Consider the following 27,220-nt stretch of genomic DNA (forward strand, 5'->3'; position numbering starts at 1 on the left):
TTGTGTTTGCCTGTTGGATTTGACTAGAACTAGATTAGGACTTTGTATCCAACTGGAAGTAGGAATTTTGAACTCATTTTTCCATGTATACATCAGGAAAATAAAGCTGTGTTGGAGATCTGGATCTGTTCTGTTTAGTGTATGCTCATATATTCTTCTCAATGTAATAATTTACCTTGCTAAATAAACTTTTAAATGCATCTTTCTCTCTCAAGGTGCTCATAGACGTTCACATTAGTCTGCAGTGTGCAGCAGTACCCAGAAAAATCGTATCAAGAGAAGTCGCTGTGAATTGCGTTATCATAAAAGCAAGACTCACTTATTTCCCTTTACAATTTAAAACATTGCACAAGACTCTCCAGGGTAGAAATAACATCTCCAGATGGCCTTATTTGTGTTACTAAAAGCGACAAACCAAAGAAGTATGACCTTTTATAATTTAAAATCAAGTGTGTACCTCATCACCAGAGTAGGAGGAATGCATTTCACTCTCTTCATTCATGGCAGTGTCCATAATGAGGAAAACAAGAAGAAAAATACTCAACAGACAAAAGCCCCACCTAATGACAGAACATCCTGGATCATAAATATTTGGTAATGAAAAATTACAATTCTCTGAAAGACTACTTGAAATGTTCCAGTTAAAAGCAGTTGTTATGGAGGCTGAGCATATGATGTAGCTTCTCAAAATTAGTCTTTTTAAGTGCTACCCATTTTGACATTCTGGAATCACTTTGTGGATTCTTTGTCTCCCTGAGCAGCTGCAATTGTCTCCTGCTAAAAGACATGAAAATATAAATCCACCAAAACTTAGAGGAATTAAGAAAATACTCTGCAAATCACAGTGTGTAGATTGGTGGATTTGTGCTTGTGCAGAGGCAGCAATGCTGCACACCAGTGTGTGAAAGGTATCTTAGGTAAAGCAGTCATTGCAGGACTGTGGCCACCATGTTACACATCTCTTTGTAAGTCTGAAGTGCAAGGAGAAGCTACCACTGGAGGGTAATACATCATGCAGTTTTCCTAGCTGCTTGCAGTAGGGTAGTATCTCTAATAAGTTATATGAAATCCTGGATGCTGTTGTGGGTATAAGTCTATCAGCATTTAAGTGTCAAAAAGATCAGAGGCAGCTGGGTAAAGTCTTACGTAAAAGATCAGAAAAGAATAGACACTGTTACATGACAGCTCTCTGAAAGAACAGAGAGCAGGATCTGTATGCATCATTGTGTGCCCCATCTGGGGTTGTCAACATGTAGTCCTGATAGATCTAGTAACTGTCTTAGGCTGTTCCCTCTGGTGACTGCTGTGCTATTGCATCCTATTGTTCAAGGTTGCTCATCCTCCTGTGTGGCAGGAGATCTGAGGTGCATTCCAACTTAACCTCAGGATCTTGTGATCCTCTTTTAGCTATTTAACAGTAGCTGAAGAGAGGCAGAGCAGAGAGCAGTTCTACAAAGCTGCTACAATTTTTTTGCTGCTGTTGTGAAACTGTAAGAAGCCTTCAATTAATTTACTGCCTTAACTGGTCTGAATTAATCCATGGTGCAACTCCATTAACTTTAACTGACCCTTCAACACCATTAAAATGATAGAAGGGTATTGATATTCCGTAATGCAGCCAAGTTGTTGTAAAAGGAGTCACCCTGATTTTTATATACTGGAAGTTAAAATCTACATATACCCTTTTGGTGTATGTAATATATTGTAAATATATTCTCTCAAATAAAACAGTGAGTATTTTAGCTTGCAGTAGTGGATTTCTATATGTATCACACTCATTGATTCCTTTGCAAAAGGATGCTAATGTGTTTGTTAAGAACCAAAGTTTTCCTTGCAATTTCTGTAGATATGAAGAAGGAAAGGAAGAATTGGAGGGACAGGATGCACACTGGGACATAGGTCATAAACCAGGAATGTTATAAGAGCAAACCAAAAAGTGGGTATATTTACCTGTTTGAAGTAGAGAGAAATGTAAATGATGCTTTGTTGAAATTAGAATGGGCTTCCTGTTTACCTTTAGCCACAGCGGTTGTGCAGGGGAAACTGTTCACTAAGAATTTGGAAAGTTTTGAAGCTACTACTCCTGCCACATTTTCTAAACCAAATGTAAAGTCTAGTGCTACTGAGAAGACTTTTTCCTTTGCATGCCCTGTGCAACAAAACAAGATAACCTGGCTCATTGTTGTATCCAAACTTCCTTAGGTTGATCAGTATTGCTTTTCTCTTTAAGGCATACTCATTCAGCATGGCTAGACTTAAGTTTTTAACAGTGTTCAGTTACATTTTTTGCTAGGATTTTTTTTTTCATGTTTAAAATTAACCTTACTTTAAAAGATGATCTACTTGATCTCTACCTAAGCTTTGATCAGTTCTGCTAAACTCAGGTGTACCTTGGAAAGTGCTGCTTCTATTCCTAGTAGGAAGAAGAGATTTTATGCCTGAAATACTGTTTGGATTTTCCAGGATACCAGGTGGTCTAGAAAAAGACAGTACTTCTACCTAAGACACTTTTTTAGTCTATGTGTTTTTTCTATTACAGCTGTTGTGAAATATACTGCAATGAAATATTTTGGTGCTATTGCTGCTAGAATTAGTTTGCAAACATGCTGCATAATTGGTTATTACTTTGTCAGTGAATCTGCTTTGTTAAAATCATCTTCCATGTGCTAAACTATGAATTATATATCCAGATCCCAAATGATGAATCTATTAGGAGTTTTACTGAGTCTACTGAAAAAGTATTTTTGGGTGACCCAAAAAGTATTTTGAGCCATGTCCGTTTGTTGAGCATCCTTTTGGTTGGTTTGTTTTCTGACATCATTCTTCAGGTCTGTATTTCCTTGTGAGTATCTGCATGACACTGTGACTGCAGGAGCAACATAGAGTCTTTGAAAAAAATGTAAGAACATATTTTGAAGTGGATATTTCCAGAATGACAGTACACTTTAGTAGGATAGTGTTTGGGGGGTTTTAATTCCCCTCCCCGACACTGTGGACCTTGGAATGAATGAAGAAAAAAAGCAGAAGAAACAACAAATGAGATATTGCCCAGGGCTGGCAGACTTTTTAAGGAGCATCTAGGGGCATGCTCAGACACTTTATGTGGTGATATTAGTGAAACAAAGAGGTGAGTGGGTCTCCACTAACTGCTGTATGAAGCTGTTTATTCTGAGTTGTCACAGCTTCAGACAGTTCCTGTCCAGAATCTGTGACTTACTATAAAGCTGTAGTTGACTTCTCAAATTCCAGGATTGATACCATTTTTTGTATTACCTCCTTTCCCCCTTTCCTTTTTATGTCAGAAGATCTGGAAGTGGGGAATACCTCACTGCAATCCTAGATTTGAGGGAAAAATACCAAGGAATAAGGAAATATTCCTGCTCTAGACTAGTCACCATGAATTACAGTTCTCTGTGTTCCTCTGGGCCAAAAGTAGACTTCTGGTTTAGGACCTCGGATGTCAAGGATGTGCCACCACCATTTGCCTGAAATGCTGATTCATTTTTGGCTCTTTCCATCTGTAGACAGTGGGACCAGCTGTTTGCAAAGGGTCCAGTAGCAGAAGGGTGCACCTAAGGTAAGACTTATTCCTAGCTTTTAGTTCTTCCTGGCATCTGAAAGAGGATGCTATGTTATGTCTGCTGCTTATCATGTCCCCATTTCTGGCTTTGAAAATGTACACACAGTGCTTCATTGGGATAGCTTGTCCGATAGGTTGAGATTTATACATGTCCTATGAGGGATCACGGAGAGGCTTTTATTCAGCTGAGTAAGCAATGGTTTCTTGCAGAACACACCCTGGAAACAGCAAATGCAGTAGACCAGTCTGTAGAAATGCCTTCAAACTCCAAGCAGGGTATATGGAAATAGGAAGCAGCTCGGAGGATTGTCATTAATTCCATGCACAATTGAGAGGGAGGAAACATTGAGTGAAGACCCGTCTCTTTCTCTTAACAGCTTCAGTCCAGATGAAAAAGCAACTATTCTCTTGCTCTCTTCTTCACTTTTACAGTTGTTGTTTATAGTAACAATATTACTAAGTTCAGTATGAAGTCTGCACATTTATTTCTATTGGATTTATCTGAGATCCTTCTCATTTTTAAAATTGTTTTCCCCTGACTAACTGACAATGTAGAAAATGCTTTGATGTAAAAACAAGACTGACAATGCTCCTGCCAGTCTGCAAATGATGTGTTGCAAGTGGGGACAGATACTTAGATTTCTGATACATTTCTCTGAATTCATTGCTAGTGCAGACTGCTTCTCATTTTCTTCCAGCTTATTATAGGTGACATATTTGGCCTCTGAAGCTCTACTCCAACCATTCTATGAATTCACTTGGTTTTCTGCAAGTATTTGTGTTAAATATGTCAACAGAATTAAAGCATCAATGACAACACTGAATTTAAAAAGTTACTGTATGTATATATATGAACAGAGAACAAACATACCATGAAAAAGAGAAATGCCTTCAGTTTTGGTGTATCATAAGACCATCAGTAAAGGGGTAGAAGAAATTGTGACTACAGAAGAAATTGTGACTGCAGGCTGGAGTTCTGTAAAGAGAGAGGAGAAAGATAAAAACTTTGAAAGAAGTGTAATGCACAAGATAAAAATGTGGCTGAGTGCAGCTCTTAGAATAGCTCAGAGGCTGGCTGATTGACTAATTTTGGTTGACATACATTTTGGGAATGAATGCATCCTTTCAAAAAGGAGCTGACACTGGTGGCATTTTCATGACCCCTCTGAGCAGTTTATCCTCTGAGACTGTGTTGGAGACAGCACTAACATAAAACTCAGTTTTGTTTGCAGATATTTACCTTTTATCTTGGAACAAATTTAATGCATAGATCAAGTTCCGTTTATGGATTCTGGAGAGCAGTCCAGTGAGGAAGAACCACAAATAGGATGGATGTAGTACTGTGAAGCTGAATTAATTTCTTTCTGTCTCTCATTTCTCAGTATTTCTGTACCAGACCTACCAAGGTTTAAATCATGGGGCTCATAAATGAGGCTCTAAGCATAAAAAGCTTCAGGCAGGTTCAGACTTCTCATTCTTTTAACTCTGAGCTGATGGTTCCTTTCTGACTAGAAGTGAATGATTACTGATATAATGATCTGAGATATTACCTAATCACTTCTGCAGTATGTAAAATTAGCAAGAATGTGTTTTAGTTTCTGATAGGTAGTTATATTAAGATGACATGTTGATCCTAGAAATCATATGCTGTGAAAATTTGCACCAAGCAATGACTGCTGTGGTTTATGTAGCTTATTAAGTGGAATAGAAATCCCCAAATACAGAAAAGCAACCACAGGTAACTGGCAAGCTAGGACAGAGGAGATGCAGAATAAACACTCACAGTACAGTCTGGATAATGAGGTTCTGATTTACCAGGAATACTTAATCTGATAGACAGGCAGTTGGTGTTGATTTAGTTTTGGTATGTGCTGCTTGTAGGGTCATTTGGTGAGTCCCTGTGTATTTCTACAATAATCTTTGCTTACTTCACCTGAAATGCAAGAGAAAGAATTGTACAGTAATTGTTTTACTAGAGTGGAATAACAGGATGTATAATCCACAACCCCATGCAGTGCTAGAGGCTGGGGTCAGAGTGGCTGGAGAGCAGCCAGGCAGAAAGGGACCTGGGGGTACTGGTTGATAGTAGGCTGAACATGAGCCAGTGGTGTGCCCAGGTAGCCAAGAAGGCCAATGGCATCCTAGCGTGCATCAGAAATAGTGTGGCCAGCAGGAGCAGAGAGGTCATTGTGCCCCTGGACTTGGCACTGGTAAGGCCACACCTTGAGTACTGTGTCTAGTTCTGGGCCCCTCAGTTTAGGAAGGACATCAAGACACTTGAACGTGTCCAGAGAAGGGCAACAAAGCTGCTGAGGGGCTTGGAGCACAAGCCCTATGAGGAGAGGCTGAGGGAGCTGGGGTTGCTTAGCCTGGAGAGGAGGAGGCTCATGGGAGACCTTATTGCCATCTACAACTACCTGAAGAGAGGTTGTAGCCAGATGAGGGTTTCTCTCTTCTCCCAGGCAACCAGCACCAGAACAAGAGGACGCAGTCTCAAGGTGCACCAGGGGAGGTTTAGGCTGGAGGTTAGGAAGAAATTCTTCACAGAAAGAGTGATTTGCCATTCGAATAGGTTGCCCGGGGTGGTGTTGGAGTCACCATCACTGGAAGTGTTTAGGAAGAGACTGGATGGGGCACTTGGTGCCATGGTTTAGTTGATTACATGGTGTTGGATGATAGGTTGGACTCGATGATCTCTAAGGTCTTTTCCAACCTGGTTAATTCTATTTATTCTGATTTTTTTTAGCTAAACATAAGATCATCTCCCTTTTGTTTTGTTTTTCCTCTTTAAATGTCTGATATGCTAAGAAGTCACAAGCACTTTACTGTTCACCTTGAAAGTCAAAATTCTCCTTAATTATCTACCTGAGCTCTGCTGTTCTTATGTTACTTCAATACACAGAGGAACAGGGCACAGTAACCACTTTTCATTACAGTTCTCAGAGACAGTAAAGTCTTGTCACAACTTAAATTAGCATTAGCTTCTGAAAAATCCATGTACTGTGGGTATGAAATCATTGCAACATGTGAATTTCTCCATGGCTAATTGCTCCATGATTAATTTACAATGACCATTTTTAGTTTATACTAATAACTGTATCAGGCAGTAAGAATAATGTAGTAGATGGGCATTTAGAAGTCAGTCATGTGTTACACTTGCTTAATAATGTAAATTTGACAGATTAAATGTAGTAATCAAAAAGAATAATCCATTTTTAATGCCCCATGTATTCAGATGTGTCAGTATTTGTGCCTTAGCTGGCAATACCAGAACTAGGGACTTGAAAAAAGGATGAGTGTGAAGGATTACTGTGAAGCAAAATGCCATTTTTATAGGGTCATACTTCTGGTCCTGTTTCTGTCATTATAAAACTGAATCTGATGGCTTTAGGAGATAGAGATGGAGGCTGCTGTGACATGAATGAGGGGATGCTGGCTGCATGGCATGATGGGGCATGTTGGACTCGTGCAGGCTCAAGTGGTAAGGGCAGATCCACAACTCGTTTTTTACTGAGGAGAAGTGCACATTTCTCAGCTACAGGCAGTGCTTCAGCTTCTCATCTGCTGTGGGACCTGATATGCAAGACTAACATCTGCATCCCATATATTGTTATGGAATTGGAGAAGAGCTGCCTTTGGGAATGTATGAGTTAGTGCTGAGGCACAGTGGGAGATGTAGCCTAATGATCCTAATCCCCTGTGCCTCCCACTTTACATCTGCAGCTGATAACACTTGGTCACACTGGTGGCACTAGCAGGATAGTGGGAAGCTTCTGCTTTACAAATGAGATGCATCTTCCCTGATGTTTTGAAGCCGTTAGGAATCAGTGCAATGCAAAAAACCAAATGAAACACTAAAATTACTGAGCCTACTCTGAATGTAGAGCAGCTGTGGGACAAGCCATCTCTGGGTGAAACAATGTGGTTTCACACAGAAGACTCTAGAATGGGACATGAAGATGCAGCAAAGAAATAGTACTGCAGAGAATTTAATACAGCTGAGTGGGTATCTTAAATATCATGCGCTGCTAAACAGATAGAACTGAATCAGGATGCTCAAGTTGTTTACAGAGCACTTTGTGTTCTGAGGCGCTGTAGTCTTACTTTCGACTGCAGAGAGTGATATCAATTACACTGAACAGTGTTTATTTGAATACTTACCAGGTTGTAAAAGCCTTATGAAAGAAAATTGTACCACATTAAGATTAAAGAGTCTATTTTCTTCATTTTCTTTTTCCTTTTTTCCCCTTTTTTCTTTCTCTGTTTTTCTGGGAAAGCAAGAGAGTCAGAAATTCCATCCTCTTCAACTTTCCCTCTCTTCCATGTTCCTGTAGATAAATAACCTCTTTGGAACAGATCTTTAAGTGGCAAAAGGCAAGTTGATAACAGACTTTGATACCTTTCCTTTAGGCCTTCCAATTTGCAATATTATAATGCTTTTACGTCTTGGCTCTATTTTCCAGGTGGCTGTAGCATGCATACATGAGTAGGTTTGGGACTGTGCCCTGGAATTGGGTCATGTGCATGTTGCAATCATAGAGTTGCTGAATAGTGGGAATCAAGGCTGTCCTTCGTAATTGAGAGATCAGGTCATGGAAAGGTACAAGGAAAATAAAGATGCTGGTTGTTTATTTGCTGAACGTGATCCTTGTCCTTTCCTGACACTGTGACAATGTTGATTATGCAGTTTTATAAATTCTGATGTCATCAGGAGTGTATTGAGATTGAATATGGCCATGGAGCTTTGTTGATAAAGAGAACAAAAATTAAAACAAAAAAGAAATCTGGTGTAAATCATTGGAATGCATTACATCAGTGGATTAGCTGCCTCATCAGAGGGCCTGGAGGTTGTGACATACACAATCAAAGCACTACTCTCCTAATGATTCATAATAGAACATGGCGTGTTAGAGATAATCCATTCTAACATTGCCAGGAGCCACCAGAGTAGTTTGTTGGTTTTTTCAATAGAAGTGCAATCCTTGCATACCTGATGTAGTGTATAGAATCATAGAATTGTTAGGGCTGGAAGGGACCTCGAGGATCATCTAATCCAACTCCCCTGCTGTGGGCAGGGATACCTCACAGTAGATCAGGTTGCTCACAGCCACATCCAGCCTGGCCTTAAAAACTTATACCACCTCCCTGGGCAACCTGTTCCAGAGTCTCACCACCCTCATGGTGAAGAATTTCCTCCTAACATCCAACCTGAATCTACCCATTTCTGGTTTTGTTCCATTCCCCCTAGTCCTATCATTACCTGACACCCTATAAAGTCCCTCATCAGCTTTCTCGTAGGCCCCCTTAAGATACTGGAAGGCCACAATAAGTTCTCCTTGGAGCCTTCTGTCCTCCAGAATGAATAGTTCCAACTCTCTCAAGTCTGTCCTCATAGGAGAGGTGCTCCAGCCCTCTGATCATCCTCGTAGCCCTTCTCTGGACACGTACCAGAACTTATACTGAAGCTCACAATATAACTGTGTATTTTTATATTGCAAAATGTATTTATGTGTTAAGTACACATGGTCCAAGCAGTGACTAGTGTAAGGCTGCCTTGGCTGTGTAAGTGTTAAAACCATTTCCCTCATCGCATTTGTTTAGGTATGTGCTGCACAGGAGCTGTGCACTGTTTATACAACAGAGAAGAAAATAAATATATATTGATTAGCATCATTAGTAATTTGTCCAGTCATGCCATCACAGGATATTTGAGAGAGAAACCCTCTCCTCCATTTTTATCTTGTGTTTCACTGTGGTGGCATTGTTTGTTGAAAATCCTATCCTGCAACCAGTTCATTATCTTGCAGGAAGAAAGCTGGGTTGGCTCTGCTGACTGATGGATACAGACATTTTTGTATCTATCCAGGCAAGGGGACTGGAGAGGGTCTTAAATCAGGACTGCATCTTTCATGGCTGCTTCTGTTACCGGGCACATTCTGGAAAATTGGAGTACTAATGCCTTGCTCTGAATTGCTGGGGGAAAGGTTGAGCTCTCACCACAAGCATACATGCAAAAGGATTTGCTGTTAGCTTTGATGCAAGTGCTTAGAAGCCCGTCTGAATATTAGGACTATGTAGATTTGAGAGCTAAATCTTGGGAGATCATAAAGAAAAGGTAGGGTTGGGAATTGGAGTCACCTGAAAAAAGCTGAAAGAAGTTCACTTGGAAACAGTCTGACATTTCAGCAAAAAGACCATTGCTAGAACAGTGGGATGTGGAATGGCAAAAATTGTGTGGAATCACCGGTAAATTACTGGACTGCATAAGGGAGGGGGGAAGAAAAGAAGGAAACAGTGGACAAATTACCTCAATTATAGTTTCTATGAGTTCTCCATTTACAGACAGAAATAGGTGTCTTCTGTGTGACCTTCTAGACTTCTAATAGTCAGACACTTTTAAATAAGAGATTACACAGCACAGTTAATTGCTCAGTTAGTTCATTGTCGATTTTGTCTGGAAGGCCATAGCTGAATACCACCTGAGCCCTGTCTTGTTATTGTTTGGCGTGTTCAGAGAAGTTATTTTCTCATATGTCTTCCAACAGGCCTTTGATTTGAAGAGAGAAAAAGATAAAAATTCTCTGGTATGCCTTCTGCAAATAAGGGGATCCAGTAGGGGAAGCTCTTTAAGCTGCCCTACAGTAAAAATTAATTAGAAGAAGAGCAGCAACAACAACAAAAAAAATCACTCAAACAACAACAAAAAAAGCAACAAAAAACCCCCAAACCCCAACACCTTAATTTTTGCTTAATGTAATAACCTTATCTTCCCTGAGAATCACCTTTATACCTCCAGCAGTAATTGCTTCTAGAGATTCCTAGGCAGGTATTCCATTCCTGATATGTTTGAAAAAAGACGTATTTATAGGTTTTATTACTCTTATTGTCCTGAAACACTTTCTGTGTCCTTTCTCTTTGTCTGTGTTCTAACATCTAGCATTACAGAATTTATGGTCCTTTCTATTTCATTTGGACAAACCTTCAGTTTTCTGAAGGATGTCTTCTCACTATTTTTAGCCATTGTTAGCCACATCTGCTTTTGTCTGATATTTCTAACACATTTTTGGTTTTAAAGTCAAGCATTTAACCTTGAGCTTCCAAAATAGTGTTTTCCCCTTTTATCCGTGTGGGGAAGAGTACTTTATGGTTTTGTGTATGCGTGAGGGTTTAATTAAAATGAAGTTAAAACTAAACCCCAAAGCTTTGATGTTGTGATAATAACACTGTAATGCAGCATATTTATAGTTATCAAAGAAGGGAAATAAATAAAAGCATTAAATCCAGATGATATTTACCATAAAGAAAATCTACATCATTCAAGCCTCACACAATTAATTAATATAACATTGCATTCCATGGCAGTTGAAAGAAACTAAGAAAACTTCTTGATCCACATCCATTCTCCCTAGCAGGCCTACTGAAGATTATAGGACTAATTCTCAACTAAGATAAAATTAATGTTGTGTGAGACTATTAGCATTTCAATATAAAAGCATTGAGCGTAACAGAGTTATGAAACGGTGGCTGTGGTCATGGCAAGGTATCTCCTATTTCCTTTTTATGTTTAGTTTAGTCTTGTAGTAAATATTTAAAAAGTAGAAGTGACATTTGGGGAGTTTTGTCTGGTGAAAAAACCCTCACCAGGTCAACTTGGAGAAGAGTATTGTTACTGATGTATACAATAGCTAATCAAGGGATTAAAAGCACTATCTATGAAGAGAACCTCAGATGTTTTAATGACTTTCAGGAAAGTCATCTACTGTAATCACATTATTTGCATGTGTTTTTGAAAAGTGCTTGTCAAGTGTACCTGAGATTTGATTGTATTTTTTCCTCACAATCTGAAATAGGACAATGAAGTAAAAGTTGAGTGGCTGAAAACTCATTCTCTCTTGTCTAAGGACTACAAGGGCGGGAAAACTAGAAAAAAACCCAACAAAAAAAACCCCGCCACTCAAGCCACCAGTCACACCACACATGACCAAAGCAAGCAAGCAGTTGAATTGATATTGTTTAGCCTGGAGAAGAGGAGGCTCAGGGGTGACCTCATTGCCCTCTACAACTACCTGAAAGGTGGTTGTAGCCAGGAAGGGGTTGGTCTCTTCTCCCAGGCAACCAGCACCAGAACAAGGGAACACAGTCTCAAGCTGCGCCAGGGGAGGTTTAGACTCAAGGTGAGGAGAAAGTTCTTCACCGAACGAGTTGTTCGTCATTGGAACGGGCTGCCCAGGGAGGTGGTGGAGTCACCGTCCCTGGAGGCGTTCAAGGGGGGATTGGACGTGGCACTTGGTGCCATGGTCTAGTCATGGGGTCTGTGTTGATAGGTTGGACTCGATGATCCTTGAGGTCATTTCCAACCTTAGTTATACTGTGATACTGTGATATGTTACAGAATAAATAACGTTAATTCAGTTCACTGTGAATTTCTCTAATATCCTGGCTAATTGTACTATGTGAATTTCTTGAGGAGCAGCATTCTTTTGTTTCTTATCTTTATTAAGTTTGCAAAGGATTGTTCTGGTTTGCTTCTTCTGCCTTTGCTTCCTTCAGTGTAATGTTTGTCTGTAAGTTTCTAATGTGTAGTTTAGGTCACAGAAAACAAACCCAGTCTTGCCAATTCCACACACACCCAGCTGCTCTGTAAGAAGCTTCAGGTGGCTGCTTGGTGAAATGCTGTAAGAGGAAAGCAAGCCTTTCTCCAGACTATGTGAAGCAGATATCTAGCAAGTTATCCTAGAAAATGCATGTCCCTTCTGTATCTTTCTGTGGAGATGAGGATCTTGCTCATTTTGCTTTTACTGCCTTAGGAAATTTGACAAAACTATCCCCTTTTTTATAAGCCATGGTTAATAAATACATGATTCTGCATCTTCTTTACAACTGTGCGGTATGATTTGCAGGATTTCCTGGTTAGGAATGGATCTAGCTGGGAACAGATCCTCAGGTTCCCTTGTCTTCTCAAACAACATGAAGGCAATGCAGTTGTTTAGAGCTTTCTGCTCCCCAGTCACCTGAATTAGATGCTCTTGCCTTCATAAAAGATATATTTGAACTAACAATGCTGCTTTCCAAACATGATATGACATTTGACAGCCGCATTTTAAATTTGTATTTAAGCTATTACTGAATATTACAGAATTGTGTGGCAAATCAGTACAAACAAATTTGCAACATCAGATTTTAAAGTTATTACAGTAATTTTTATGCTCTTTAGCATTAGATGGCACTGTTTTCAAAGCTTACCTGTCATGAATGAATCTGAGAATTTGAGACCTAAAATTGAAATGCTACCAAGTAATGAAAGTTTTAGTATATTTACCGTAAATTAATTTAATTAAAATGTGGTAGTGTGAATTGGCAATGTATTGGCTGCTATCAGTTGGAAGTGTAGAGGCTTTCTAAATGAATGCTGTTAATAGTTTTGGATTCGTAACACATACCATCAGTACACCAGACTTTTTACCACTCTAATACAGCCTATTGGTAGGATCATTGTATTTACCTTACTGTAGTTATTGGTAGCTAAATGACTAACACTAGAACACTGAATCATTCACCTGCATTTTTACCTGGTTCAACTGCTTGCATTATTTGGTTATGTGTGGTTTGATTGGTGGTTTGAGTGGCTGGGGTTTTTTTGTTTGCTGTTTTTTTTCTTCTAGTCCTTCCGTCCTTGCACTCCTTAGGATTTCCATAGCAGTTTTGCTTCTTTCAAGTGAAACTCACCTGTGCTGTCTTAAAATAATTTGCCTGACAATTACTGCATGCCTTGAAATGAAGAGAGTTCAGAATGTTCTTAGCAGTCATCACTGCATAGGAGAAACACACACATCCTTCATTTATTTTGAGAAAGCTGAGTGTGCCTGAAGGTGCATACCCTACCCACCTCCCTGCTTGATCATTGAAGGTGAGCACTCCTCACTCCCTCCTTTCTTTCCTTTTCCAACTGGACAAATGTTCATCAGCCACAGCAGAAGCTGGCACATGTATGTTGCTGCCAGGACAGAGTTTTGCTACAGGAGTGGAAGGATCATTAGGGTAAATACAGGCTGTGCCCAAAACTCTTGTGATGGTTCAAGGAGTTCTGAGCTTCCCAACATTGGAATCTGCTTTGAAGGCTTTCTAGATCCAAAATCCCTGTGCTGTGTGCTGCTTAGAAATGCACACCCAAACCTAAATGTGAATGCAAATGGTGTTTTGGCAGTGCAGCACTGTCTTCAGCAGGAGCAGGCTATTGGCATCAGGAATAGACATCCTGTTGAACCAGGAATTGCTGCCTCCAGAGGGTCCTCTTCTGAGCTCTTCGGGATTAGCTGCTATTTGGTAGGACTTGCATGCATCCTCACGTATTTGCTATGCTTTTGATATCTTAGCAAACAGGAATTTTTGTGGATGTTTAAAACTGGAATTGGGGATAATAATGTTGGTATGTGGCTTGAGTTTTTAACAATAACTTGAATGGTAATGAAAGTTCAAGTGCTACTCTTTTAAGAATATATTGATTCAATATTCATTTTATTAATCAAGCATTTAAAAGCAGAAAATGAAAAGCAACTTTTCCACTCAAAACTCCAGTTGTGTGGTTATTACTCTGTATATTTTTCCTCCTCTGTTAAGACACTTTTTACTTTATGATTTATGTCATGAGAAGACTGTTTTTATTGTGGCATATATGGCCATACCTAGAAAAAAGTCCAGAATGCTTCTATTGATACTTGGGTGGTTAAAGAGAAGTCATCTTGCTGCAGGCAAATCTCTCCTTTACTTTTCAAGTGTTAACTGTCTAAATTAATCAATGGAACTACACGGGAGTGTGAATAGTCACTTCTACTGTGAACAGCATTGCAAGGGTGCTTATGAACTGAGTGAATCTTTAAAGGATTTCCTCCTTCTGGAAAGAAGAGCCTGTATCCCTGTGCTTTCTGACTGTGAATGGTGTCTTATGTCCTTTTCCAGTCAAGTAATAGTTTTGGTACAGATTAAGTCAGTATCTTAAGGTCTGCTATCATTTGGCAATAATGACAGTCAGCCCCCTTTCACAAAGTGTGGTATTGATTTAGAGTAAGAAGCAACATAGAAAATAAGAACATTGAGTCACTAAGCAGTTCACGCGTGGCGGCCATTACCCACTACCTTCGAAGTTTTGTTGTGTGTGTGATGGTGGTGCACTGTGGACAAAGGGAAGCTTATTTTCTGCCAGCTCCAAGGTGAAAAAAAGAATTGCTGGTTACAGTAACTGTACAAATATGCTCATCATGGCAGGGATGGTATGAGACACAGTTCATTACTCTTGGGCTAGAGTCTTACCCTTGCTTGGTCATGTATGGCTTTGTCCTGTCTTGGAGCCCTGACAAGGTATATTTGTATCTGTTTGCAAAGCACAAAAGAAAGGCATCCCTAGAGACTCAAGTTTACCAGTTTGTCCTAGGTTGGTTTTGGGGCTTTATTTGGGGATTTTGGTTGGTTGGTTGGTTGGTTGGTTGGTTTGGTTTAATCGTCTGCATCAGCAGCAGGGGTGTCCATTCAGTCATTTGTTTAATTGACTTTCTTTGGTTCAGGATGACTTTTTTCCCCTTGCAGCCCTGTCACTTGCTTCTGTAATTTATATTAATTAAATTCTCCTTTTCCTCTCAGACTCCATCTTCCACAAAGAATTAACTATGAGCACAAGTACTGACAATTGTCATCCTTCCTATGCTCAGTATTTTGAAAAAATTGAAGTGTCCAGGGTATTGGAGACCTCTCAGTGTATTTATCATGTGAATGCACTCAAGTCTCTGATTTCTCTAATACAGTAGTTACTTTAAGCTCACAATAGTGTTAGATTATTCTTTTTCATACAGGCCTGTTTATTCACTGGGGTATGTTCCTGTTACTGAACTGTTTTTGTGGTTCACCATCCTTTCTGCAACCTAGTCTGTGTATGCATATGGTTTTTATTGTATACCCTGCTCAGTACAAGACCTCAAAATACACTGAAGTAGTGGAAGCATTTTATAACTGAAGAAAATTCTGTACTGTCCTAGTTTACTTCATTGGTATTAATTTTGCTTGTTGGCAGTTACAAAATAAGGCTGGAGGAGATAAGGTTGTTCAGTGTAAGTAGCTGTCTAGGTAATCTGAGTATTGCTAATAGACACTGATACAAGAAACTGCCTGAAAATACCACAAACTGCAAAGCTTTGAAGAACTTCTCCTAGATGTGGAAGTTTCAGCAGAGTGCAGATGGTTTCTGACATGCGTGTGGTATTCTGTAGTATAGATGTTCAATTACCGTGAACACAGCTTCCAGGCCAAGATGTTAGCAGGTGAAGACATGTTATACAGCAAGGTCATATACTCTTTTTGAAAGCATAGGTGTCACATATTTTCTACAGGCATGTGTGTAATTAAGGCATACAGTAGGTTAAAATAACAAAACATTTTAACACATCCAACCAAATTCTGCCAGATTCCTTCATTCAGTTACAAGATGTTTACATTCTTTTCTAAGTCAGAGACTAAACATAGCCTTCTCTAATTCAAGCAAAGGCAAACCTTCCCCTACAGTGTTCACTGGAAATAAGACACCTATATTTAACGATTTGTCTGAAAGAAAAGAGTCTGTACTTAGGTAAGAAGGCTTTGCTTCCACTACAAAATTAGCACTATGTTGGTTTTGAAAAGGATTGTTACAGCATGCCAAGGTATAGGACTATGGGGGAAGTATTTAATAATTGAATCTGCTGAGTAAAAGCAAATGGAATCTGCTGGCCTTGAGTCTTGGAAATTGCACTGTTGCACCAGCCAAGACAAGTCTAGAGTCCCAAGACAGTTGCTTCATAGAAGTCAGAAAAGAAGCTAACTTAAATATAACACTCCACCTAGACAAAGTAGCATTTTCTCCCTCCCCATCCTATTTGGTAGGTAAGAGAACAGTTGCTGTGGAAGTTGCTGTGCATGAAGATACTGAGAGCATGTGTCAAAATTCAGTATCCGCTCATCTTCCAACCTATTGAAGGATAACTCCTCAACTTCTGATTGTGTTTGTCTGCTGGTATGTTTGAAGAAACTCCGTGGAATTAACTATAGCTGTGGTAGCCAAATATTCATCAGAAGGATGGCTTTAGGAAGAAATACACTGATGCTGTCCCAAATCAGAGGGGTTTGCTGGGTATCTCAGTAGACAAACATCCTCATTCGTTCAGTTGAGATTAACATTTAACCTTTAAAACGGCATTCTTTGCGCTTTCCCAGGCTGCTTTTTAAAACCAAACTGACTGCCAATTATCTTGTAACCTGTTACTTGGCATATGATCACACCCATTCTATAATTCATTATATGGAGCAACTGAATATGGTCAAAAAAGCATTTGATATACTCCCTTCTAAAACCTTAGCATATCAAATTAAATAGAAATAATAGGTTTCGACAGACAGCTTGCAAGGTGGCTGGACATGACTGAAAATGAGAGATAGGCAAGTCAAAATTTTGGAACTGTGTCAGGTAGAAAAACCTCTACAAATTTCTATGGACTTTCTCTTAAGGCTAGATCACTAATAAGAAAACTTGGATATAGATCTGAACTCCTAAAATGTATGTGTTTTGTCGGCAATTCTTTTAATCTTAATCTTTATTATTTTTAATCTTAACTGTGTGGGGGTTTTAGTTACACCTTTAAAATTTAGCTGCAGGTTTCAAGTAGAAAAGTAGAAAAAATATAAATGAATCACTATTGGGTGTAAAAAGGAAAAGAAAAGGTTATTCTAAACAAGTTACTTGGATAAATGTCTGGGATAAGAGGAGCTGTACCGTAACAATTCTTCCCATTCCTTTTTTCTCGTCTGATCTTGGCTTTGCTCAGGAGAGAGATAATGTGCTTCTGGCTGGCTTTGGAATTAGTCTAACCCACTGCTTTCTCTCTCAACTCCTCTCTCTCTCTCGGGACATCGGGGCTTGGGGGGGCAGTGGAACAGCTCTCCCTGGTCTTTTTGACCAGGGGGGTTTGTGGTTTTTTGCTAATTGCAAATATCTGTATAATATTGTAAATACTGTATATTTTGTGCATATTAATTTCATTCCATTGTAGGGTGTAGTTTTTGCTTGTTAAGTACAGCTTCATTTGCTTCTAACTGAGTTGGTCTGGCTAAAAGTTAATGCTGGGGGGAAACTTCAGCCCACCACAAACTGTACGATCACATCATCTTTCCCAAAACCCCCATTATTTCAAAAGGTTGTAGATAAACAGAAAACTAAAAAAAAAAAAGCAAAGCTAGAATTAGAAAGAAATAATGTTGTGAAAAAGAACCACCCCATGGGGTCTTGTAGTAGAGAATCCTGAAAACATAAAGGTACACTGAACATCACATAATGCCCAGGCTTCAGCTGGAAGAGAACACCAGATAATCAAAATGTCTGAGCAACTCCAGTGGTTTGATTCAATATCCAGAAGTGCTCTACAAGTCTGTTCTAGAGAAGAAAGGCAATTGAACTGAAAGGGGAATAGCTCTTGTTTTATTTTTGTCATTGAACGATTTGCCTGTACTAGGGGGTACCTATGTGTCTGCACTGTAAGAAAAATCTGTTGAAGCACCATGAAACATGCTGGTGGTGTATGCTGAAGAAAACCAGCGCTGTTGGGGTGTATAGAGATGCTAATCTTCCAACTTCTCCCTCATAAAAGATTCCAGTATACTTATCCTTAATGTCCAGTATAAACTAATATGCACCAGTCAGACTCATCTTTGGAAAAATATAGTAGCATTGAGCAACCTAGGATCTTCTGCTTCTGGTTCCTGCATACATGCCTTTGGTAATGCTGGCTATAAGATCTACCTGTAAAACATGAACTGGCATTGCAGGAATCTGACGTAGTCTAGTTGTTAAAATGCTTTAAAACTAAATTACATTAATATCAAATAATACAGTTCAGTATAAACATTTATTTATGCTAGAAAGTTTTGGTGCTGCTCTGCCTTAAGGAGAAACATTCAAAGTGTAATAGCTTGATTCATATTTGTTTTTCTTTATTCCTTCTGTATGCAAGCTCAGTCTCTTGAATATCAAGTGATTAGGTTACCAAATGCTTGTAGCTGCAAAGCATTCCAGTATTCTGCATTGATGTTTCTGTCCGATAGCTTAACCTGCTTCTTTCTGCACACTGCCAGATGGTTCCATAATGTACATCAATACTTGGGCATAAAACTTCAGCAGCACTCTTCTGAAAACACTGCACTGGGATCCACCAGTGTTAAGCTGCATAGTGATCACTTTAAAGGAAGCCAGTTTGACAGAATGTTTCTTGAAGGCAGTTATAGCTTTGCTGATGGATATATATAAACATATAAGGTCGGTTTCCTCATTTTTTTTTACAAGAAAACAGGTCTGTTAACCTCTCTTAATAAAAATCCCCCTCCATAAGTTCCCTGGTCTCCCAGAGCTTTAGCTGTGAAGTGTCCAGTACTCTAGTTTAGCCGTGTATCCTAGTGATACATACAAACAGAGACATATTTGGAGGGATGGTTAGTGGGAATCTGGGGTAAAGGTTCCAGATAGATGGTCTTATTGCAGGGTTGATGTATTGTGGTAAGGAAGATGGGAAAAGAGTGGTTATAACAATTGAGGCATTCAAGTCAACGTCTGGCTGGCTCCTGCTTAAAATAGCAAACACGTACAACATTTCTCATAATGGGAGCCAGGATTTTCCCCAGGAACTTGGCTCTAAGAGCACAGCAGGAACATTGGGCTCTGAAATATTATTTGTGAGATATAACATTAATATTTTTTCCAAATGAAAATATTCCTTCTCCCCCCCTTTAATAAAAGACTTTCCCCTGCCTTTAAAAAGTTGAAAGGAGGCTTCTCTGAGTTTCTATGCATCCATCTGCCTAAGAAATGGGAAAGCCAACATTTGTAGCATACATAAAGCAAGAAAACCGATTGGGCAAAATTATGCAAAGCTTTTTTTTTAATTCTATGGAAAGGTGGTTTGTGCTGTGTGTTTAATTGTAAAGCTTAAAACAAGGAAAAAGAAACTCTCTAACTTGTGATGGGGCTCTGCTGACCTGGTAACAAAGACAAGCAAGCATTAAAATGGATCAGGTATGTTGGCTTGCCCCTTATCTGTGGTATTGCTTATACCATCACTGTGCCTGTCCAGCATCCTGATTTCTCTTCCCTCTACTCAAGCATAAAGGAAATGTGAAAATGTCTCCATTAATCTTGGTCATCCTCATTGAGCAAATGTCTGAAAAGCACCAGTACTTCAGTAATATAGTGCTCCTGAGAGCTGGCTGAATCAATAATAAAAAAATACTTACTTGTATTACAATAGAACTTTTTGACAGTTCCAAATATACTATGCCTTTTTGATCTCTTCAGACAGAACAATGGTTCTAAATTAAATGACAAAATGTCCTGCATTGTTAAAACCTACTCATCAGAGATGTTTTGAATCTGATCTTTTGTTGTCTTCTTTCTTCCTCTTTTCTTTTGTTCTGGGAGCTTGCCCTGGGCAAATACTTAGCTGTGGGCCTCTCTGTGATCATCAGCTAATGACTTCTGATATGTTACCTGAAGAAATAAAGGAGCAGAATTGAGGCCATTGTAACTTGCACTTGGAAATTCAAGTGCCTTTCAGAGCTTGGATATTAATCAGAAATTGCTTCAGTTTATACTAGTGCTTTAGGACTTAGGAAAGAAGAAGTGAGCATTTTACAGGGCAAACATCTTGCTGTGAGGGAGGGTGAGACTTGTTACTTGAATGGAGTGAGTAAAGGAAGTACCTGTGGAAACTCCACTGTGGTTATACAATAAAACAGCTAAGGTGGAAGTGAAAAAAGGCACAGAAGTTGAAATTTATCTGAAAGGCCTATCTCTAAGTTCTTGTTTTGATAACTTGAACAGGTATTTTGAGAAATAATGAGAGCTAGTTTCCACTGCCAGCACCCCGTAGCTGTCATTCTAAGTTAGAAAGTCGGGTTATGCACTGCTCGGAGAGCTGCCTGTGGATTTACTAGCCTAATTTTAGTTGTAACTTATTTTTTAACAGATTAGATTCAACTAAGAGTGTTACTGTGCGAGTTTAGATTTATACGGCCATTTATTGACTAAGCACAAGCTGCCAGCCGTGAAATGGTCAGTTCAAAGGTTTATTATTACGTTCTTAGTATAACAAAAACCAATAGCAGTGATGTGAACAATGCGGAGCCTCCAAGCAGAGGTGTAGCACAGGCTACTAATAGATTTTCATAAGCCTGTTGCTTTTGGGCTTTATTCTATCTTACCTTAGCCTTACTCCACCTGTGTTCTCAGTTCAGAGCTTTGGTGATGTGCTGGTTTGGTCTTTAACTGAGTTTAAAAGCTCAAATAAAAACAGATTGAGATTCCTTCACCCTCCTTTTCCCTAGTAAGGAAAGGGGGGAAAAAAAAGGGGGGGGAGGGGGATTTCAGGGGGGAAGGGTAGGGGAAAGGGGAGGTAAATTTACAAAAGGAATAGTCTGGAATTGGTTTGGAAGTAGGAGAGGTAAATTTTTTAACAAAATATATATACAGCAATAACAGTGAGGATTCACAAAGGTAAGAGATAGAACAAATAAGGAAAATATACAAACCCAAGCCAGGATGGCCTTGTATTTCCCTGGATGTAAGTGGATTCAGTCCTTTAGAAAGCGTAGATACAGCTTGGAAAATAGGCCCCAACCATGTGGTCAGTGCAGGAAGCAGCAGATTTTTCTCTCTGCAAGCAGTAAAAGATTTCCCCCCTTTTAATAGGCTTGCTGAACAGGGAGTGGAATAGACCACCATTGACTCAGGGGACCCTACCACCTTGGAGGGGAAAACCCAAGTCTCTGCTCACCTGGATCAAGTTTCTTTTATCCACCTGGGGGCTGGGTTCTTTCAGCACCCTCACCCAGGATGGGTTTAACCCAGCACAGGTGATTAGTCTCCGAAGTTGCCCCACATGAGGACACTGAAATACTGGCCCCTTTTGTGGGATTTAAATTAAGATTTTAGTCTTTGGCAGGTTCCTCATAGGAACTTCTAGTATTCTTCAGGTTCCTGTGTCCTTCACAAGCAGAAGTACATTTCTAGCATTAGTACAGAACAGGGAAAATTTGCAAATGATGGGTCTTGGTATATGACATTCCCTTAAAATAGGGTTTTTTGAGGTTGAGTCCTAAAATGGCACCTCAGACAACATTGTGGTGGTCTCTGGTTTACATTTTCTTTATAGTTTTCCAAGTAGCTTGCTCAATATGATAATGCTTTTCTGGATGTTTGCACAGCCCTGTCAGTCTTGATGGGGTGAAATAGATTGGACCTTATCTGGCTGCCTCAGACCTCAGCAAAGGTCAAAAGACCAGGCAGAGCACAAGAAATATGTAACTCTAGTACATATTTTCTCTAAATACTTACTATAATTTTGACTTGATAGAAATGCATTTGATGCTAATATAAATGTCTTTGCTTTGGGGAAGTATTTTGTATTCTGCTGGAACACAAGTTCTGTTAGCACCTTTAAAGCACTGCAGATGCTAGTGCCTATCACAGTATCACAGTATCACTTAGGTTGGAAAGGACCTCGAGGATCATCGAGTCCAACCTGACACCGCAGACCCCATGACTAGACCATGGCACCAAGTGCCACGTCCAATCTCCCCTTGAACGTCTCCAGGGTCGATGACTCAACCACCTCCCTGGGCAACCCATTCCAATGCCGAATGACTCGCTCGGTGAAGAACTTCCTCCTCACCTCGAGTCTGAACCTCCCCTGGCGCAGCTTGAGACTGTGTCCCCTTGTTCTGGTGCTGGTTGCCTGGGAGAAGAGGCCAACTCCCTCCTGGCTACAACCACCCTTCAGGTAGTTGTAGAGGGCAATAAGGTCACCCCTGAGCCTCCTCTTCTCCAGGCTAAACAATCCCAGCTCCCTCAGCCTCTCCTCATAGGGCTTCCATGTGCTCCTTGCTGTATACTGGAGAACGCTACAGCTTGCACATGTTACCTGAGTGGAGTGACGTACAACCATCAAATGAGAGTACTCTATGTGCATAACAAGTACTCTGTTTTTCTCAATTAAGAAAATTGAGAAAATAATCCCTAAATGAATAAACTTATCTTTGCTAAATGAGACAAGATAGGGAGCTGGGATTGTTTAGCCTGGAGAAGAGGAGGCTGAGGGGTGACCTCATTGCCCTCTACAACTACCTGAAAGGTGGTTGTAGCCAGGAAGGAGTTGGCCTTTTCTCCCAGGCAACCAGCACCAGAACAAGGGGACACAGTCTCAAGCTGTGCCAGGGGAGGTTTAGACTCGAGGTGAGGAGGAAGTTCTTCACCGAGAGAGTAATTCGTCATTGGAATGGGTTGCCCAGGGAGGTGGTTGAGTCATCGACCCTGGAGGCGTTCAAGAGGAGATTGGATGTGGCACTTGGTGCCATGGTCTAGTCATGGGGTCTGTGTTGATAGGTTGGACTCGATGATCCTCGAGGTCCTTTCCAACCTAAGTGATACTGTGATATACTGTGATACTGTGATACTTGTTCCTTCATTCCCTGAACTGAAACCCAAGATTCAACTTTATGCAGAGCACATCTTCCAGTATGAAACAATAGATGCAGATATAAGGGCAGGCTGCTCTGGTGCCATTTCTATATTAGAAACAACCCTGTAGACCTCAAAACACTGTACAAAGTACAGTAGAAATAATTATTTGCTTATATAATTTTGGACATGTTCCCATATCCTTTCTACTAACTGGACAAATTCATTCATTACAGAGTGAGTTCTGCAGTGAACCCACATCTCAAATGTTCAGAACACTGTCCAGTTCAACTTTAAAAGCCATCTGGCACCTGATTTGATTTTAATTAAGATTTTAATGTTAACTTTCCTTCTATTGGAAATGTTTTTTTATTTTTAATAACAGGATCAGGAATCTTGCTTGAAGTTTTGGTCTATTTTTTTTTGTTCTTGACAGCATTGCATACTGGTGTTATCAGCTGATGATGCCATTAGTCCAGGGGCATCTTTATTGACTGATACGTGCTTAGAGGAGGTAGAAGGCCACTTCTTAAGACATAGCACACCTTCATGGCTGAAGACAAGTGCAGAGCACATTCCACAGTATTTAGTTTCTATTCAGTCATTCTGATTTAACTTTGTGTAATTGCTGAGATGATTTCTGTGCAGGAAACATGAATCCATATGACTAAGTAAATATCAGATTTACATAACACTTACAATTCACTGTTTTTTCCTAAAACTGCGCAGTGAAAGTGCCTTACCTGTGAGAGAACATGCAATCTGTTTTGTTCACTGAGAGTCATAAGTATTTGCATTATCCAGATGTTCTAAAACTCCATTGTCCCACGCTTTGGCATAACCAGTCAGCCTTTCCTTTATCCCTTCATTCTTTGTTGTAATGGAAATGCATTCTTGGTTGTATACAGCTGATTTTATGTGTTGTTACATGTGCATTAGAAACACTGAGAGGAATGTAGTGGAATCTGCTAAATTAGTGCTATGCTTTGGTGGAATCAAACAATGTTTTTATTAAGAAGATGAATGATTGCTCTGTGGTGTTTCAGTGCTGGTTATATAGTATGGGAAACTTAACCCTGTTTATGCACATGTGCACCTTTTGTGTTTGACACAATTTTACTGTGTTGTAGAATAACTAACAAGCATAGGACTTTTCAGTGAACAGGAAAGATAATTTCATAGCAACTGAAATGAATTTATTCTAATTTGGCATATTTTAAGACAGTAATATTGGTTCTGGACATCTGATATAAATGAAGGGATGTGTTCTGTATAAAAGTTCTCCCTCCCTTCAAAGGACTTGTGGTCATGCCGACATTTCCTACATTCCATGCTTTAACAGAAGGTGTGATATTAATTTCAAATCTTGACCTTTTAAACTTCATTTAATGAACTTTTCATGGGAGAGTGTTCTTAATGCTGTTAAATGGGTTCTCAAAATTTAAATCGGACTGTTTTGCCTAAGATCTGCCAGGAGACATACGTTGGAATGTAGAGATTAGATGGTAAGTATTCTTATCTTTCTATTGCCAGAGCATTGTACAGCACAGGCATTACAGATTGAAGAAGTCTTTTAGTATGTGCCTATGCAGTATAACCACACCCTCAAAGCTGTGCTGTTCAAACATGGACCAAAGACTCTGTAATGTATGCATTTAGTGGAGTAGGATGTAAAAGTATTAGAATAGAATAAGTGTTTTGATTTCTTTCCGCTCTGCAGTTTTACACAATAACATAATAGGCAAGAGCATCAGTTCTCATTCTGAAACCAGAGAGGTGTGCTACAAAAATCAAGACTAAATCTCAAATCTTCTAATTTACTGCATTGTTCTTCTGATATAGAATTAGTTTCCAAGGCTTTATTATTACTTTTAATGTTTTATGAAGAATTAAATAAAGGCAATGCTTGGTGCATTTAATGACACTTAGAATTACAGAATCTAGGGGTTGGAGGGGAGCTCCAGAGATTGTCTAATCCAACCCTTGCTGGCACAGGTATGCCTAGATCAGGTCGCGCATGAACATGTCCAGTCAGGGTTTGAATCTCCAGACCATGAGACTCTATAACTCCAGTGCTTCAGCACCCTCACAGGAAACAATTTTCTAGTAAAGCTCAAGTGAAACCTCATGTGGTCTAGTCTATACCCATTGGCCTTTGTTCGCCTTTTACAGGCCCTGACTTGCAATAAGCAAACTAGTTGCTGCAAGACTTGAGTAATGGAGACCAGATTCTTATTGCTGTTGATAATGGACGTTTCTGGACACTTACAGTGATGGCTTCTGTCTTACTATGAGGCTTTATTTCATGGCCCTTTTAAAATTTCCTGTGCATGGAAATAAAATATGATTGCTGTCTTTATTCTCATTCATCCTGTTCATTCAAACAAGACATTTAAAAATAATTCATAAACTGTCTTTTGCTGTGTAGCTTGTCCATGTGAAGTGGCTAATTACTTCCCCTAATGATATGATTTAATTGCTAAATGTTTCAGTAATAGTCTCCTACCATAAAAAGGTTTCTCATCCCCGCTCATAGCTGTCAGTTGACTTTTATGAACTAAAATAAAACAATTCATTCACAGGGGATATCAACAGAAACAGCTGTCGTTGAGTTCTCATTTGCATCTTGTAATGACTAAGCTGATTTTCTTATCAGATGTCATCTTCAGTGTGTATAAAATGCAGAAATCTCTGGGTCTTAACTAGTTCTTAAGAGTGCTTAAATTTCTGTAAACTGTTTTAGGTTTCACTTTTTGTGTGTTGGTGTTACCCAACTCTTATTTCATTGTAATAATTTTTGTATACATATTTGCACAGAGAAGTCATTGGTTCCTATGCATATTCATTGTTGTCTTAATACCCGAATGGCAGTAGAGGACATCTTTGTGTGTGTGATTATAAGTTGTTTGAAATAAATACTGGAATATAGGAGTCTTCAATATAGGAGACACGAACAAAGAAATACTTGATAGTTCCCAGCTCCAAAGGCATTGTGTAGAAACTATAGTCTTTAGCAGCATCTTTTTGATTGTTCTTGACGGGTTATATTGCCATAACTGAGATAGTGAAATTTCATTGATCCTTGGAATGGAGTAGCAAACAGAACCTGATTTCACAATTAAGTAGCTTATTTATAATGCAATTATCTGAAGCGTTCTTCTCTGGCAGGATGGAAGAGAGCTGTCACAGTGTTAGAGGACTGCAGAAATCTTTGTTTTCAGGATCCTGCCTACTTGACTATCCTCCTGTCAAATGAAGTGTAAGATGGGTGGGGAAAGAAGAATAGCTATTTATGTAGCCTGTTGTTTGTCAACCATGTCTTAGTGCCATCAAAGAGCTACTGTAAAGTGCTGCTGAGTTGGTTAAAAAATTGAATAGCTTCTCATTGTTTATTAATGGTTTTCAAGGTAGAATAGTCCACTATTAGTCAGCAGATGAAATAGCCAGTCCCACTTCTCACCCATCTGACTTCTGTGTAATTTTCCAATACAACAATATAATTTCTTGCTGTATATGTTTGATTATTCAGGCTCTTCTGGAAAGAAACATTTGAGTCTCTGTTAAGCTTTAATTACATACTGCCTTTCTAGCTTTCAAATGCCATTTAACATGGTATCTTCCAGAGAATATTTGTACATGGAGTCTGCTAGGATGCCTGAACACAGCTCAATTATAGCTTTAAAGCAACAACTCTTAAACTGCTGAGTAGCACTGCAAATCAGGGTTTAGCTGGTGGTTACTAACAACTTCGGCGTGTTAACAAGCTCAGAGAAAAGACAGATTGCTTGGGCAGCCCTCATGTACTTGCATCATTGCCACACATAGCTGGTTTTGTTACCTCTTAGGTTTTAAGTGACATGTTTGGCCTCCTATGCACAGTTAACTTTCTCCCCAGTCTAAGGCCCCCCAAAAAAATTAGTTTTTGACATCTGTAGTGGATATCACATGTTTTAGTTCATGCTTTTTAAATAATTCCTGGTTTAAGTTATTTTTACATCACTTTAAAGTGTTTACTGAGTCTTCGTTTATATAATTTCAAGTATTGAAATGAACTTTTGCTTTCAAATAGCCATTTGTTGGAATCTTCAGTGGTTGAGCAAGTGTGTGAAAAAAACAACACA

The 27,220-nt window shown here is 39.4% G+C and overlaps 2 long non-coding RNA genes across 3 annotated transcripts in view; one reads left to right on the forward strand and one right to left on the reverse strand.

Annotated features, from left to right (window-relative positions):
• The window catches only part of LOC137442002 (uncharacterized), a 363,940-nt gene that overhangs the window by 311,291 nt on the left and 25,429 nt on the right, over positions 1 to 27,220 (forward strand). The gene's annotated exons all lie outside the window — the stretch shown is intronic.
• LOC137442001 (uncharacterized) overlaps positions 15,903 to 27,220 on the reverse strand; it is an 89,512-nt gene continuing 78,194 nt past the window's right edge. Inside the window, exons 3-4 of the long non-coding RNA XR_010987557.1 lie at positions 21,173 to 21,297; positions 15,903 to 20,132 (exon numbers count right to left, since the gene is read on the reverse strand). This is a non-coding gene — a long non-coding RNA (uncharacterized lncRNA). The remainder of the gene's footprint in view (positions 20,133 to 21,172; positions 21,298 to 27,220) is intronic.

Source organism: Melanerpes formicivorus, unplaced genomic scaffold (genome assembly GCF_026170545.1).
Source record: "Melanerpes formicivorus ecotype bairdi unplaced genomic scaffold, bMelFor1.0.p_v2 SCAF_6, whole genome shotgun sequence".
Lineage (NCBI taxonomy): Eukaryota > Metazoa > Chordata > Aves > Piciformes > Picidae > Melanerpes > Melanerpes formicivorus.